This window comes from Tenrec ecaudatus, unplaced genomic scaffold (assembly GCF_050624435.1).
Source record: "Tenrec ecaudatus isolate mTenEca1 unplaced genomic scaffold, mTenEca1.hap1 Scaffold_2234, whole genome shotgun sequence".
Taxonomy (NCBI): domain Eukaryota; kingdom Metazoa; phylum Chordata; class Mammalia; order Afrosoricida; family Tenrecidae; genus Tenrec; species Tenrec ecaudatus.
In genome coordinates, this window is record NW_027458461.1 from 25,886 (window position 1) to 40,847 (window position 14,962).

At 42.5% G+C, this 14,962-nt stretch overlaps 1 long non-coding RNA gene across 2 annotated transcripts in view; it reads left to right on the forward strand.

Moving 5' to 3' along the window:
* Window positions 1–4,081: 4,081 nt before the first annotated feature.
* Window positions 4,082–14,962, forward strand: part of LOC142436342 (uncharacterized) — a 45,216-nt gene continuing 34,335 nt past the window's right edge. For both annotated transcript variants that reach the window (XR_012781893.1, XR_012781894.1), the window contains exons 1-2: window positions 4,082–4,217; window positions 4,512–4,554. This is a non-coding gene — a long non-coding RNA (uncharacterized LOC142436342). The remainder of the gene's footprint in view (window positions 4,218–4,511; window positions 4,555–14,962) is intronic.

The following is a 14,962-nucleotide window of genomic DNA, read 5'->3' on the forward strand; positions in this document are numbered from 1 at the left end:
AGTATTACCTGGAGTTGTCTCTGCAGGTTTCCTGCCATGGGCAGTAGAGCTACCATAGTGGTCAGCACAGCAGTTCTAGCTGACCAGGCACTGCAGTCCTTACCCAGACTCCTGTCTTCACTTCTATCTTCTCTTGGTCCAGAGCTGGTGGATCCTTAGCATCCATGCAAGTCTGCTTTCTCCCTGAGACTGGTTTTCTGTCTGGACTCACACTGACTCTCACTCACCGTGAAAAGCTTGGGCCATAGAGAATGATACAAGTTGCGAACACTCTGAATTGGTTGCAGTGAAATGAAGTGAGATCGATTCATGTAGATATTTATATAGATATTGTTATGAGATATATGCCACAATAAAATATCAATCAAGAAAGACATTTGCCTGAAAGACAATCAAAGTATTAAACAGAGGTTAGGGTTCATTCTGTCCACAGAAATAGGAACCATACTTAAAGCAGATTTCTATTCAAAGTAATTCAAGCAAGAGAGTTATAGAGTTATTTATTCCATGTTAAGGAAGAAATTGTCAAGTGAGAATTCTTTTTATGGGTTTCTGTGATGCGTTTGGGAGGGAATTTTGCAGCTGTTGGTAATTGTTGAACACAATAATAATCTAATGCCATTTGTGTTAGTCTGGGTACATTAGATAAATGATCCACAGAAACTCATATGTATAAGAGAGTTTTATATAAAGGTTAAGTGCACATCAAGAAAACATCCTAACTCAGTGGTACCCAAGCCCACAACTCCAACATTAGCCCATATGTCCAACACCAATCCACAAAGTCTTCTTCCATCTCACAAAACATGCACAATGAGGCCGATGGCAGGAAGAAAGCCAAGTAAGAGAATGTGTAAGCATCTCAGCACAGGCAGGGTCACCCCTCAGCTGTTCTAGCACTCAGGGCTTCATGGGGGTAGGTCCATGCAGCTTCTCTTAAGGGATGTTCTTGCAGGAAGTGAGCCTTGCCAGATGAAGCAGGGAACTGTCTAAGGCAGCTGCACCCTTGTCTGACCATCAGAAAACAAGTGACCCTAGAACTAGAAAGGCGAGGCTCACCAAGCCATTTATCCCTCAGCCCTTCAATTGACCCCATAAGTGTTTATCGGCCAGGTTGGCACAATAAACTATGTACCTCTCCATTGAATTATGTATGAGAAGAATGTTGAAAATATTATTTTGTAGCACATATATGATAAAAATAACTTAGAATATGACATAGTTTTCATTTTTTACTCACAATTAGAAATGATGGAGAGTGTTGCTGGTACAACATTTCAAAAGACTAGCTAAAATATTCAATCAGAAAAGAGATTATGATATAAGCCAGAAATTTGAATTTATAAAAAGTGTTAGCAATGGAATAAATATTCTTTATTTAATATTTTATTTATTGTCTCACTTTTCCTCCAAAACTGTTTTATTGGGAGCAAATGCAGTTGTCATATCCATCCGTAGTTCAAGTGCATCAAGCAGTATTATACAACTGCTACCCCAATTAGCTTGAAAACATCATCTTCCTTTCTCAACTAGTGGCACCATCTCCCTTTATTCCACCACCACCACCACTCCACTGTAGTCCCAGAAACCCCTATTCTACTTGCTGTCTCTTTATGTTAATCAATTCTGGCTTTCATCTACCATCAAAAAGAAAAACATATCGCTGAAATTCAAGAATGCTATCCCCCAATGACAAAATACATGAGATAAACTCCAATAAGAATTTAAATTGAGGAAGCAGGCAGTCCAAGTGCAGTCAGCAGCCCTTCCTTGGAATCCATAACAGACCTAGGTGTGCTTCGGATGTGTCAGTCTGGCTACTGGAATGTGAGGATCTTGTCAGTTGACTGCCTTTCTCAGGATATTCTGGATCCAAAAGCACTCTTTAGTAGCTGGTGTCCTGCAACACGCCCTGTGGCTCATGCTGAACACGCAAACTGCTTGTCATATGCATGATATTGAATACAGCAAGAAACAACAAAAAACACCTACTCCCTGCCTTCAAGGAGATTTCAGCTCACAGCACAGCCTTATTTCTCTATGTTTGCTGTTCTTCAACTGCAGCACAAAGGAGGGATGCTTGCAAACCTCCCTCCCTGCACTGGCCACAGAGTGAAACCACTGGCTGTGAGGACTGCTGCCTACTCTGATGGTGAGCCGGCTCTGTCTCTTCTCTGTGAGCAAACTACTGTTGCACACAGAGCCTGTGTGTGAGCTGAGCTTTTGTCAGTGACTTCCGACACTGGTTTAACAGAAATCAACAGTTATATGTGTGCAGTACACAAGAAGGGGAGTAATTCAACTTGAAGGGAGAATAAGGTTATTTTTATAAAAGAACCTTGTAAATTGAAGCACAATCAGGAAAAATATATTTAAAAGGAAAACCATTAACATGTTAAGAAAGATTTTTAAAATAATATAAAAGATGTCACAGAAAAGGATGATATAATTAAAATGAGAATATGATATATGAAGTTTTGTGGAGACCAGGATGATGGAAAAAATAGAACAATTTTTAAAAATAGAACAATTCCTGATAATAATATGAAGTATGATTAAACACAATGCAGAATACACAGAAAACAAATTAATGGACATAAATAAACAAAACAAGATGCAAATTCAGAAATTCGATAACTATAAGCCATTGGCACCGTTGAATCCCGAATCACAGTGATTCTAGGACAGAGTAGAACTGCTCCGTAGGGTGTCAGACACTGTTAATCTTTTGGAGGAGCAAACAGCCTCATCTTTCTCGCTTGGAGGAGCTGGTGATTTCAAACTACTGACATTGAACTTTGCATCCCAATGTAAAATAGATAAAAAGATGGCAAAATGAAAACCTGTGCCAGGGGAGGCTAAGAGTTAAGTGAGAAAGCCCTAATTCCACAGGAAATCCTCCCTGTCATCCATCTGTGCCTGTCTAAGGCTGGGTTCTCTGCGCCCCCTGCAGCCCAGTGTCTTCCCTGCAGGGGAGGTTTGTGTCTGGGCTCACACTGACTTCCCCTCACTGTGCTCCTTGCACAGTAATACGTAGCCGTGTCCTCAGCGGTCACGGAGCTCAGCTGCCGGGAGAACTGATTCTTCGATGTGTCTCTGGTGATGGAGAGTCGGCTTTGGAAGGACGGGTTATAACCTGTATTACCACCATAATCTATGCACCCCATCCACTGCAGCCCCTTCCCCGAGGTCTGGCGGATCCAGCTCCAACAGTAAACACTGCTTGTTATGGAGAAACCAGAGACAATGCAGGTGAGGGACAGCTTCTGGGAGGGCTTCACCAGTCCTGGACCCGACTCCTGAAGCTGCACCTGGGACAGGACGCCTGCAAATTAAAAAAAGAAAATTCCATGTCAGTCACAACTATCTCCATAGACCCAGGTCGGATATCTGAATCTCTCACCTTGGGGAACTGTCACAGGCACAGCAGAACACACAGCAATAGCATCTTTAGACCACAGCTCTGTTTCCCAAGAGACCCACAGCCCTGTCTGTAGAGAACTGATAGTTTTCCCACCCCAAGGGTGAAATTGTACCCTAGTGCCTGAAAGATAATTTGCATATGAGGGAGTCCTGTCCTTATAAACAGAAAGTGATAGAGGCCAGGCCCCCCTTTATCTTCTGAGCCCATGGTACGGTAACTGTTTGAACTCATATGTTAAGCAGGGACCCTCAGTTCTTGCTTCAGCCCCATTAACACTTTGGCAGAGTTGGGGGGTTGGGTGTTTCCAGTTTGTTAGGAGGATACACATCCACACCCAACGTACATGGTTCTATCTCAACCATGTCACCCATGCACTCCCTCTGCAAACGGCCAAATTACTGGTGCCTCAGCCATTGTTATCTGAGTCTTTGCCGCTGGAGTTTCAGCCACAGGTGTGGACCCTTTGGCGTGGACCGCCTCTCTCCTCTCTGGCTCCTCCCCGAGCCCCGCCCCAAGCCGGCCAGGCCCCGCCCACCCCCTCACCAGGCGCCTGTGCTGGCATCTCAGCAGAAATGGGCGGGGAAAGAGCTGCCTTGAGAGGAAGTGAAGGCAGACCCCTACCCCTCTCTGACCCCGCCAGCTCCTCCCACCCCGGGTCACGCCCAGACAGGGCGGGAAGTGGCGGTGTCTTATTCTGAACTGCAACTCACTGCAAGGATTCCACTGTCGGTGCTCTGCTTGCGGTGCCAGAGAAGCGTCCACAGCCTGAGCACCCTGTTGCTGGCGCTCCCAGGTGGGAGGCTCTGGGCTCCGGGACATGTATGTGGGCGGAGGCTGTTTTATTCCAGCTGACTAGGGTGCAAGCGCCCTTTCTCTCCCCCAGGAACCCTGCCAGCGCTTCTCTTGGTGAGAGGTGGGCGGGTGTCCCCAAGGCCGGTCCTATTTCCCTGCTTTCAGATTGGTTGTGGTTCATGGTGGGAGTCCCTGTTGGAGAAAGGGGATCCCGGCTGGGGTTTGGGGCTTCGGGGTTCCCTGATTCTCTCTTTGCGGGTCTCCTAACCCCCCTCCCTTGTTTCCTTCCGCACAGCGATGCCTCCTCCCGAGACTCCTTGTGCCTCCTCAGCTCAAAGGTGAGCCCGGGATCTTGTTCTGCTGACCTCTCTCTGGACCCGACCAGAGTCTGTTCTAGGCGCAAGATCTCTTGCTGGTCCGTGACAGAAACGTCTTCCCTGGCTTTAAAATATTGGTGGCCGCCCTTTCTTCTTACTCTTTGTTTTTATTTCTATCTATATATTACTAAGGTTTTTAAAATCATTCCCATTTCATTTCCTTTCTATTCTTTATTGTTTCTGTTGGGTTCAGTTTGTGAAGCACAAAAGGAGTGGATGCCTAGAGATGAAATAACATGCGAGTGTCTGTAAGGATGCCTGGGTGGGGTCGGGGTGGGTCGCTGGCGGAGTTGGGGAGGGTGAGGGGACTTGGGGAGTAAGAATGAAGGATTGAGGGGACTGAACACTACAACTGAAGGTGACTAATAAGTCTGCTTAAAGGCGATTTAATCATAGTGGGAAAATAGACGATGTGAAATCGATTGTGGTAATGATTGTGGAATGCTTAAGATGGCTGAATTGTGGGATTATGTGGGATATGTGGATTAAGTGCCCCAAAACATGTTAAAAAGAAAGAAAGATGCTCTCCATCACAAAAGTAATCTAACTAAACTATGCACAGAAGAATCAAAAACCAAACTGAAACAAAGGAACCAAAAACAAGGTAATGTTAAGGTGTTCAACCTCTATTTGGGGGATGAAACTGGAAGTGACCCTGAAATGGGCCCTTGGCGTTTGAACGTTGTGAGGCTGAAGGACAATTTATTTGGGGCTGGTGTAGTGGGCGTTGGCCCTGGGGCCCTTGGCCAAGGCGCCTCTGCCAGCTGTCCAGGCAGCAGCAGGCTCATGGTCACCAGGATGTGGCAGGCTGTGATGGTGGAGTAGTTTGGAATGTGCCAGTTGAGATGCCTGGTCGGCGATGTGCCCAAAGGTGTCTTTGATCAACGAGTGCACAACGTTCATGGCCCTGAACGAGATACTGGAGTCTGAGTGGACCTACTGGAGCATCTTGTGCACATAACACACAGTAGGTCTCCTTGCCGCTGCATTGGCATTTCTTGCTGTGCTCCCTTTGAGCCTTAGCTGCAGCCTCCTTGGGACTCCTCCCTGGAGCAGGCAGGGACTTAGCAGGGTCAGGTGGGTTGTTTGACTGGGACGGTACACCTGGTAAAGGTAATGTAGGTGTCCTAAGGCGAGCTGAGGGAGGACAGAAACCTCCCCTGGAGCAGAAATTGTTGAAGCTCACTGGATCTTGATTTTTAGTAGGAATTTAGACCATGAAAGAAGGACCTCTAGATCCCTCTGACCTGTTGGGGTTTCAGCAGGAAGTGTTGGAAAAGTTACCACAGGGATAACTGGCTTGTGGTGGCCAAGTGTTCATAGTGATGTCACTTTTTAATCCTTCAATGTCGGATGATTTGATCTAATCTTCCTTGTAAGATGGGGGTGGAGGGGTGAGGGGCAGGAGTAGAGGAGGGAGGACAGGAGAGAGGAAGGAGGTGAGAGGGAATGATTGGAGCTGCCTCCACACTCCCTGATCGCCCCTAGCCTTGAACCCCGGGCAGCCACATGCTGGAAAAGGTGTGTAGGCCAGCCACTGAGTGGGGACTTGTTTTTCTCGACACTACCTAGGTGGTCAATGAGGAGGTCCTGTTAGGAAAATGGGTTGGAGATGCTCACATTGTGCACTTGTGTGTCAGCATGCCGTTTGGATCCCTGGCCCGCTGTCGGCACTCTCCCACCCTGGGGTCCCCAGGCTTTCCCACCTGTCTCACAAACTTGAATAGTTGAGTTGGATCCCATTTTATTTTTGTAGATCTTATCATTGTTTCAAAATGTTTCACACACACAAAAATCTATTTTCAATTTCATTATTTATGTGATTTTGGTGTGTACATAAGTGCATGTGTGTGTACCATACACGTTTTTGTAGTATCCTTTTTGATAACAACTAAGGATGTTTACCAGTAGTTTTGTTAGGGCAAAATGTGTGCTACCTGCTAACTGCATATATAAATCTCCTAGTACTGCTTTTGCCCATTTTAGCCCTGCAGGCAGGCTGGCCGGCTCTCCCTGCTCTCTGGCAAACAGCATCACCTCCTCCTCCTCTTGTGTTTTAGAAGGGTATAGGTGTGTTTGAAAGATGGTCAGCATCTTAATATGTAAGGGTTAATGGTTTGGGAGTTGGAGATTAGCAGTTTATCATTAGGGGTTTAAGTACCAAGTATTTTTGTGTGTTGAAATGTTGCCTAGAACATTTTAACATTTACTACCTATATATAGTATTTATGACCTATTTGGCAACTTTTAAAAAATTTAATAAATCTTTTTATTGGGGCTCATACAACCCTTATCACAATGCATAAATATATCAATTGAGTAAAGCACCCTTATACATTAGTTGCCCTCGTTATTCTCAAAATTCTCCTTCCACTTGGGTTCCTGGAATAAGCTCGTTTTCCTTTTTATCCCTTCCCTTCCCTCCCCGCTCTCCCCTCCCCCATGAACCCTTAATAGTTTATAAATTATTATGTTATCTTATACTTCCAGGCCTCTCCCCTCACCCACCTTCCCATTGCCCATCCCCCAGAGATTAGAGGAAGGTGATCACACAATGATGGTTTTTGTTCTTGGTGTCTGCCACCTGGTCCGTTCAACACCTTGTATTCGCTTAGGTTGCGCACTTCTCTGTGGGCTTTGTTGTTTCCGAGCTAGATGGCCGCTTGTTTGCCTTCAATTGGCAACTTTTTTACATGACATCTTCAATTTATGATGAATAAGGAATTTTCTTTTCTTCTTTTTGGAAGTCATTTTCTTCTTTTTATTAATTCTTTTTTTCTGATCAATCTAGCTAGTATCATTTTTAATATGAGTGGTGAAAATGGATATGTATGTTTATCCTGATTCTGCGATGGGGTGAACTTTTTTCTCTTTCTCTTACATGTGACATTTTCAAAGTTTTTTTTACAAGAATGTATATTAGCATATTGAGTTTTACCTATTTCATGTTAGATTTGTAGTTGTTTTTTTTTAACATGAAAAGCTTTTTACTTTGTTTATTATTCATTCTGTGTCAATTTAGATAATTGACTTTTCCCCCATCACTAGGCATATTTGAGTGTTCATTTTCTTGTGTTAAATCAATTCTGGGATGAATTAGAATTAATCTTGATGCATGCTTATTTTAATATATTGTCTGACTCAGTTTCCTATTTTAAAAATAACTTTTTCATTCAGATCCATTATCAACACTCGTCTATAGTTTTCTTAAAATATCGTCATCTGACATGGGTATCAGGTTATTTCTTGTCTCATAGAAAATGTTACTAAGTGCTCTAAAAACTATTGTTATGTTGGAACCCAATAAGTTGAACTTAAGCAACAAAACAGTAAAAAAGTGCTTATTAATCTTATGTGAATACTCTAGCTGCCAGAATTTTTAGTTTTCATCTATCTTACAGTTAGGCTGGAAGTTTCTCAAGAAATTTTATTTTGATTCAATTGATTATAGACCTTCTAAGCATCCTGCAATCCAGTGAGTAATTATTGTCAGTCTCTTGCTCTGCTGGATCCTCTGAACTTCCAGCTGAACCCTCAGTGTACAGGACTGCATGATTTACAGTTTCCTAGACAGACAAATAGCTGCTCACCACTTAGTGAGTGTGTTGTTTTAGACTAGAGCCCATGTTCCTGAAAGTACTCTGCCACCTGGCATGCTGTGAGGCCCTTAGAGAACTGCCTTCAGCTCACCAAAAGAATGGACTAATGAGGGGTGGAAATGCCTCAGTGATTTTGTTGTCACCTTGTTTGTTCCAACTTTTTTTAACTGAAGAAACCTCTTCCCTTTTTTTCATGAGAGAAATAATATCTTTTGTAAACATAACACACTAATGTCTTTGTGTTTGCGCTGGGTGTATATTTGTGGTTTCTGAGACTGTTGTCATATCAGCTGTCATTGAGTCAGTGCCATCTCACTGGGACCCATTGCACAACAGAACAAAACATTGCACTCTCCTGTGCCATCCTCATAATTGAGGATGAACGCATGTTTTTAAAAAATTTATTTATTTTAACTCATTTTATCAGGGGCTTGTACAGCTTGTATTACAATCCATGCATATATCAATTGTGTTACACACATTTGTACATGTTGCTATCATCACTTTCAAAACATTTTCTTTCTACTTGAGCGCTGTATCAGCTCATTTTATTCTTCCCTCATGAAGCCCTGATAAATTATAATTTTTTATTGCTTTTTCGTGTCTTATACTGTCTGATGTCTCCCTTCACCCACTTTTCTGTTGTCCATCCCCCTGAGAAGGGGTTATATGTAGATCATTGTGTTCATTTCCCCTTTCACCCCTCACCTACCCCTTACTCTCCTGGTATTGCCACTCTGATTATTGGTCCTGATGGGTTTATCTGCCCTTGATTCCCTGTGTTTCTAGCTCTTTTCGGTACCCATGTGCATTCTCTGGTCTAGCCAGTTTCGTACAGTAGATTTGGGGTCATGATTGTGGGGTGGGGGGAGCACTAAACAACTAGAGAAAAGTTGTATGTTTCATAGGTGTTATACTGAACCCTAACTGGCTCATCCTTGTGACCCATTCTGATAGGTTAGTTTATTGTGCCAACCTGGCTCATAGGAACATGGTATAAATAATGTTGCAGTTTGATTGGAGGGCAAAGAGATAAATGGCTAGGCAAACCGTGCCTCTCTCTCTCTTGCACTCTTCTCATCAGATCAGGGTGCGCCTGCTAGTTCTCTGCCACAACTTGTGAGCTACACTAAGTGTTGGCCTAACAACCTGTGGATCATGTCACTAGAGCTTGAGGTTCCTTTGAGAAGTGCTTCATCATGTTGCTGATGTATGCATCACTTGAGCTTGGGACTGTTGGATCCTATCTTCTTGCTCTTTGTTGATGATCTGCCCTTTGTTTGCTGCCTGTGTCCAGACTGCCTGCATTGCCGTACATAAGACTCACCTGTCTGCTTCCTTGACCTTGGACCCAGTGGCCCTCATGAGTTGAAGGACTTCCAGTATATTAAATGTTTCACGGAAGTGAGTTGAACTGAGCACTCTGGACAGCTGTGTGAACAAATTAGCTGCTATATTCTTTTGTGCTTTATATGTCTATCCATTATATAGAATATATAATAATATATAATGATTATATATAATGGTTTTATATATAATGATTATATATTGTATATGTAATAGATGTATGTATGCACATATCTATATATATTCACAAGTGTCCTGGTTTTGTTTCTGTGTAACACACCCTTCTGTAAGGGGGTGTCCAATTGCCTACAGATAGACTTTGGGTCTCACTCCACACTACCCCTCTTTCAAATTGATAGGATTTTTTGTTCTGTGTCTCTGATGCCAGATACCTGATCCTATTGACACCTCATGATCACACAGGCTTGTGTGCTTCTTCCATGTGGACTTTGTAGCTTCTCAGTTTGATGGCCTTTAGGACCCCAGAAGCTATATCTTTTGATAGCCAGGCAGCATCAACTTTCTTCACCATATTTGCTTCTGCACCATTTTGTCTTAATCGATTGTGTCAGGAAGCTGAGCATCATGGAATGCCAGGTTATTAGAACAAAGTCTTCTTTCATTGAGAGAGTACTGGGGTAGAGGTCCAATGTCTATCTGCTACTTTTATACTTAAAATTTAAATATATTTACATAGATATGTTACCCTTTTGTCATATATATGTGTACATATGTAAATGACTGTATTTAGAACTCTATAAATGCCCTTTGTCTCCTACTTCTTTCCTCTATTTCCTTTTACTTTCCTCTTGTCCCACTATCATGTTTGGCCTTCATCAGTTTTCAGTAATTCCTCTCATTACATTGCCCTTGATCACGCCCTACCAGGCATCCTACACTCTCCTCAACGTCGATTTTAGATCACTTGTTGTGCCCTTGACCCCAGGCTTACAGCCACTTCCTTTCCCCCACTTCCCTGTTTCCTTTATCCCCCCCCCCCAGAACCATCAGCCCCATTGTTGTCTCCTCTGGTGTGTTTATCCTGCCAATCTTATCTAGACAGACATGCGGAGACAATAATAAGCACAGAAACAAGACAGAGCAAAATAACAACAACAAAAAAGGAAGCAACCACCGGAAAAAAAGAGAAAAGACTTAAGAATCATTCCAGGTTTGTTCGTTGATCATTAGGAGTATTTTACTGTTGGTTGAGTCTGATGTGGTACCATGCCTTGGCCACTCAGTCTGTTTTTTTGTATTTCCCGGGCACTTCATTGCTTTGCTCCTCTTGCTGCTCTGTTGCATGCCCTTAGAGTTTTGCCCCAGTGTGGTGAAGTCAGATCGAGCACATTTCCCACAGTGTGCCACAGTGTTGTCCCTCATAGCGCTGTGGGTCATTAAGGGATGCCGTGTCTTGTGATTGGGATGGCCCTATGGTCCTCTCTGTGCATTAGGCAATTTGAGCAGGAATATCATTCTTCGGGTTTGGTGAACCATTTGTCGCAGTCACTTTGTTAATCCATTTGGTAGTGGGATTCATGTTTTTCACTGCCCGTCATCTTTACCAAACAAAATATCCTTTTCGAGGAATGATCTTTTCTGATATATGTCCAAAGTATATAATATGAACTCTCACCATCCTTGCCTCTAAGTAGCACTCTGACATTACATCTTCCAAAACAGACTTGTTTGTCCTTTGCATGTCCATGGTATGTGGGACATTCTTGTCCAGAACTACAATTCTAATATATTCATTCTTCTTCAGCCTTCCTTTGTTCATCTTTCAAATGCACAAGAGTCAATTGACAATAGCCTGCTTTGGTCAGGTGAAACCAGTCCTCCAGGTAATATCTTTTCCTTTCAATACTCTAAAGAGGCATTGTTCAGCAGATTTATCTAATGCAATGATTGATCTCTTGACTGTTATACTTTCAGTATTCAGGATATTTGTTTGTTTGGTCTTTTTTCTATACACCAACCAATTTTTTTTCTGGAAGGAGTTAAAATTTACTCAAGCTTTAGATTAAGAATTTTGATCAAGGAGGGGCTGTCGGAGCCAGCTCAGGAGTCAAACCGTCCTGAAAGAGGGGGAATGATTATTAGGGTAAAAAGAAGAGATTAAAAGTATTGGGAGGGCAACAGTGAATACTGAAGCTTCGGGTTTGTTTTACATACTCCTTTTATCCATGCAGAAACAACCCGGGGTTTATTATCTCATTGTTAAGCAAGCACATTTGCTACACATAGCAATTTTGTCTTCTGCCAAGGCAGACATCCCTGAGAAAATTAAACAACGTATCTTCCCAGACTTTGCATACTTTCTTGTTCTTTTTTTTTTGTTGTTCTTGTTCTTAACAGTATGTTCAAAACGTAAAGTCACAGAAGAAATCAGCAAACACTGACACATAGTTCATGAGAGTTATCAGCTGTTTCAAAGCTGAGTCTTAATGGCCTTCAACAGCCCCCGCTTTTTTATTTACTGAAGACGTCTTTACTCAAAACGTCAGCAGATCACTGTGTCTGTCTTAGGTTGTGAAGTCCTGAAATCGCCCTTACCCGTCATCAGTCACTGTCTGCAGGAGACTATGACCTGTCTTAGGTTGGAATACTCAGACTCGATTTTACCCGTCTGACTAACCAGCCTCTGCCTTATACTCCTGTTTGGGGAGGGAGTGAAGTATGCAGGTGTACTTCCTGTAATTTTGTTCCTAAAGCCAATAATTCAACCATAACCTTGTGCAGTATCATAGGGAGTATGCATAAGATAAACAATACACACACTCCCGCTGTGACTAGAGAAAAAGCATGTGAGGTAGGCCTCTGAGATTTCCTAACGAAGGGAAAGAATCTTGAAAATGCTGGAGCCAATCCTCAGCAACCTTGTCGACATCAAAATAAAGAGACTTAGCATCTTTTATGGCTAATATTTCTTGATGGAGTTGTAATCAATCTAAAGACTCATTAGCATTGTGCCAAGTACCTTGAAGATGATTCTACACTTTAATCCAGCTATACTGACTGTTAGTGTACTATTTAGGTGTAACACAGATCCATGTATGTACAGCATGGCACTGTAGACTAGACCTGGCCTTAAGCCCCTGCACCTCGTCTCCTAAATACATGACCATGTCATAAAGAGCATTTACTTTTTGTTCTAACTTCCTGTCTATATCTTCTTGAGTACCCAAAACATTAGTCACATCTTTGGATAATTCATTTCCACAGTGGGCAGTTTGTAAGATTTGTGAAAGTACAATTGCTGCAGTAGTAGCAGTAGCAACTAAACTTAATATAGCTAAAATACTTGCTATAAGCAAACCTACAAAACACTTAAATCTGGTTGATGCTTTTTCAGTCTCTTCTAATACCTGTAACCCTCTTTCTGAATACCAAGGCCCAGTAATATTCACTGGCAGCATAACAAAAGAAGGTTGATATAAAATGGCGATGACAATACCTTCAGGGGACCAGGTAATACAATTAGACAAATTGCAGTTATTACAAGACCTGTTAAACTTAGAGTCATCATGATCTATAGTAATATTCCCTGCCAAAAGTACATAAGGCGATGGTACGCAGGCAGTAACATTTCCCTGTGGTCTGGAGGTAGGGCCCATAAGCTTCATGTCCCCCTAAGCAGCCCCTATTTTCCACCACTGAGTTTGTGGAAAACCCAAATCTGACCACCAAAGCCCTGCAGACAGCCCCTTTTCCCATTTGGCAGTGTTTTTTTTTTTAGTATTGTCCTGGTTAACAGACCAATCGATGATATATCTCTCTTTTGTGACGTTATACCTGATGGGCTTGTCTGTGAGACACGATCTCCACAATATGGTTTTATTATTCTTTTGAATCTCTAGTCTACATGAGGAAAAAGACTGTGGAGTGGGTGGAATAACATTTCCTTCACTTTGTACAGGGAGGGCGTGAGTCATTAACCCACATCTTGATTTCCAGACCTTCCCAGACAGCAGGAAGTAAGAGTGGTGGATCAGAAACTTAAGCCTAGTACTTCTCACTGAGCCATGTCCCCAGAAGCACTCTGAGGCAAATTACCATCTGCATGGTTTGCAAACTGCACCAACCATTCAGGCAGCCCCCATGCTCCATCAGCATCCTGTGTAAAAACCCAAACATGCCCTCCTCCCCATATTAATAGCGGGTTGGGGCCATTCCTCCAGGCAAAACAAGCCAATGATATCTCTTCATAGGCTCTTTGAAGTTGGTGGAAGGGACACTAAAGGCAAATCTCTTACAATATTTTGGATCCAAGGGCGTGGTATAAAAACAATCTTTTAAATCTAAAATGATCTTATATGTATTGGCTGGAATAGCAGAGGGGGAAGGGAGCCCAGCCTGCAGGGCTCCCATAAGTTCCATAGTATCATTAACCCTCCTTTACTGTTTTTCCTTACAAAGCAGCTGCTATCGCAAGCCCCTGAGTAAAGAAAGGTTCAATGTCTGAGCATAGTCTGATATAATCGGACAGGTTGCCCTTTTTTCCAAAAGGTCTCAGCGCTGCCTGGCAGGCAGTATTTGCATTTTCAAAAGCCAATTGTTTCCATTCTGCGGCGGGAAGCACCTCGAAGGAAAGTGTATCTAATAAAGATTGAGTAAAAGAGGCAGTTGGGCCATATTGGGCACAAGCAACCTTGAGTTCTTTTAGCTGTTTGAAAGGAATAGGAGTAAGCCCTCTCCAATAGTTTGTGTTATTTTTCATCAGTTAACCTTATTTAGAGAGCTTGAACCCCATTCTCTGGGCAAAGATGATGGAAGATAAGTCATCCTTTTCCTTGATCCATCTCATTTACCTTTAAACTTCTGCATTCACGTTGGCTCTTGGCATCACCCATGTACCTACAACTAGACATCCTTTGAGTGTAGCGTGCATTCTTTTACAAAGGCTTTATCATTGCCATCCATAAACACAAGAGCTTCAGAGAGGAGAAAATAAACATCCCTCTGGGCCTGTTTCCTAGTTAAGGATGTCTCTGCATTGACTAGTTCACCTCTAGGATTTGCTGTTCATGTCCTTCTGTTTCTTATTGTCCACTTTAAAAAGAAGTTTCACGGATTAGCGTACTCTGCTGTGCATATTACTATGGGCCTCTAATGGATTCCCCCATGCTTAGTAATTTCTTAACACTCAATAAAGTATTTTATTCAAGGAGATGTGAGCTCATAAAGTTTGAAGAGCTCACATGGGTTGGACTGAACACACGCAAGCAGGAAACTCACATAATGACATTTGTGTTTTAACAGTCATATTAACATACACATGCCTACTATGAACAAATCAGCACATATACTAGAACTAACAAATCTTCATACAATACCCTCAGATTAATAAATATACATGCATTTACTTAAGAAAAAAACCCACAAAGACACACTAAAATATACTAGAATTATAATAATAGAAT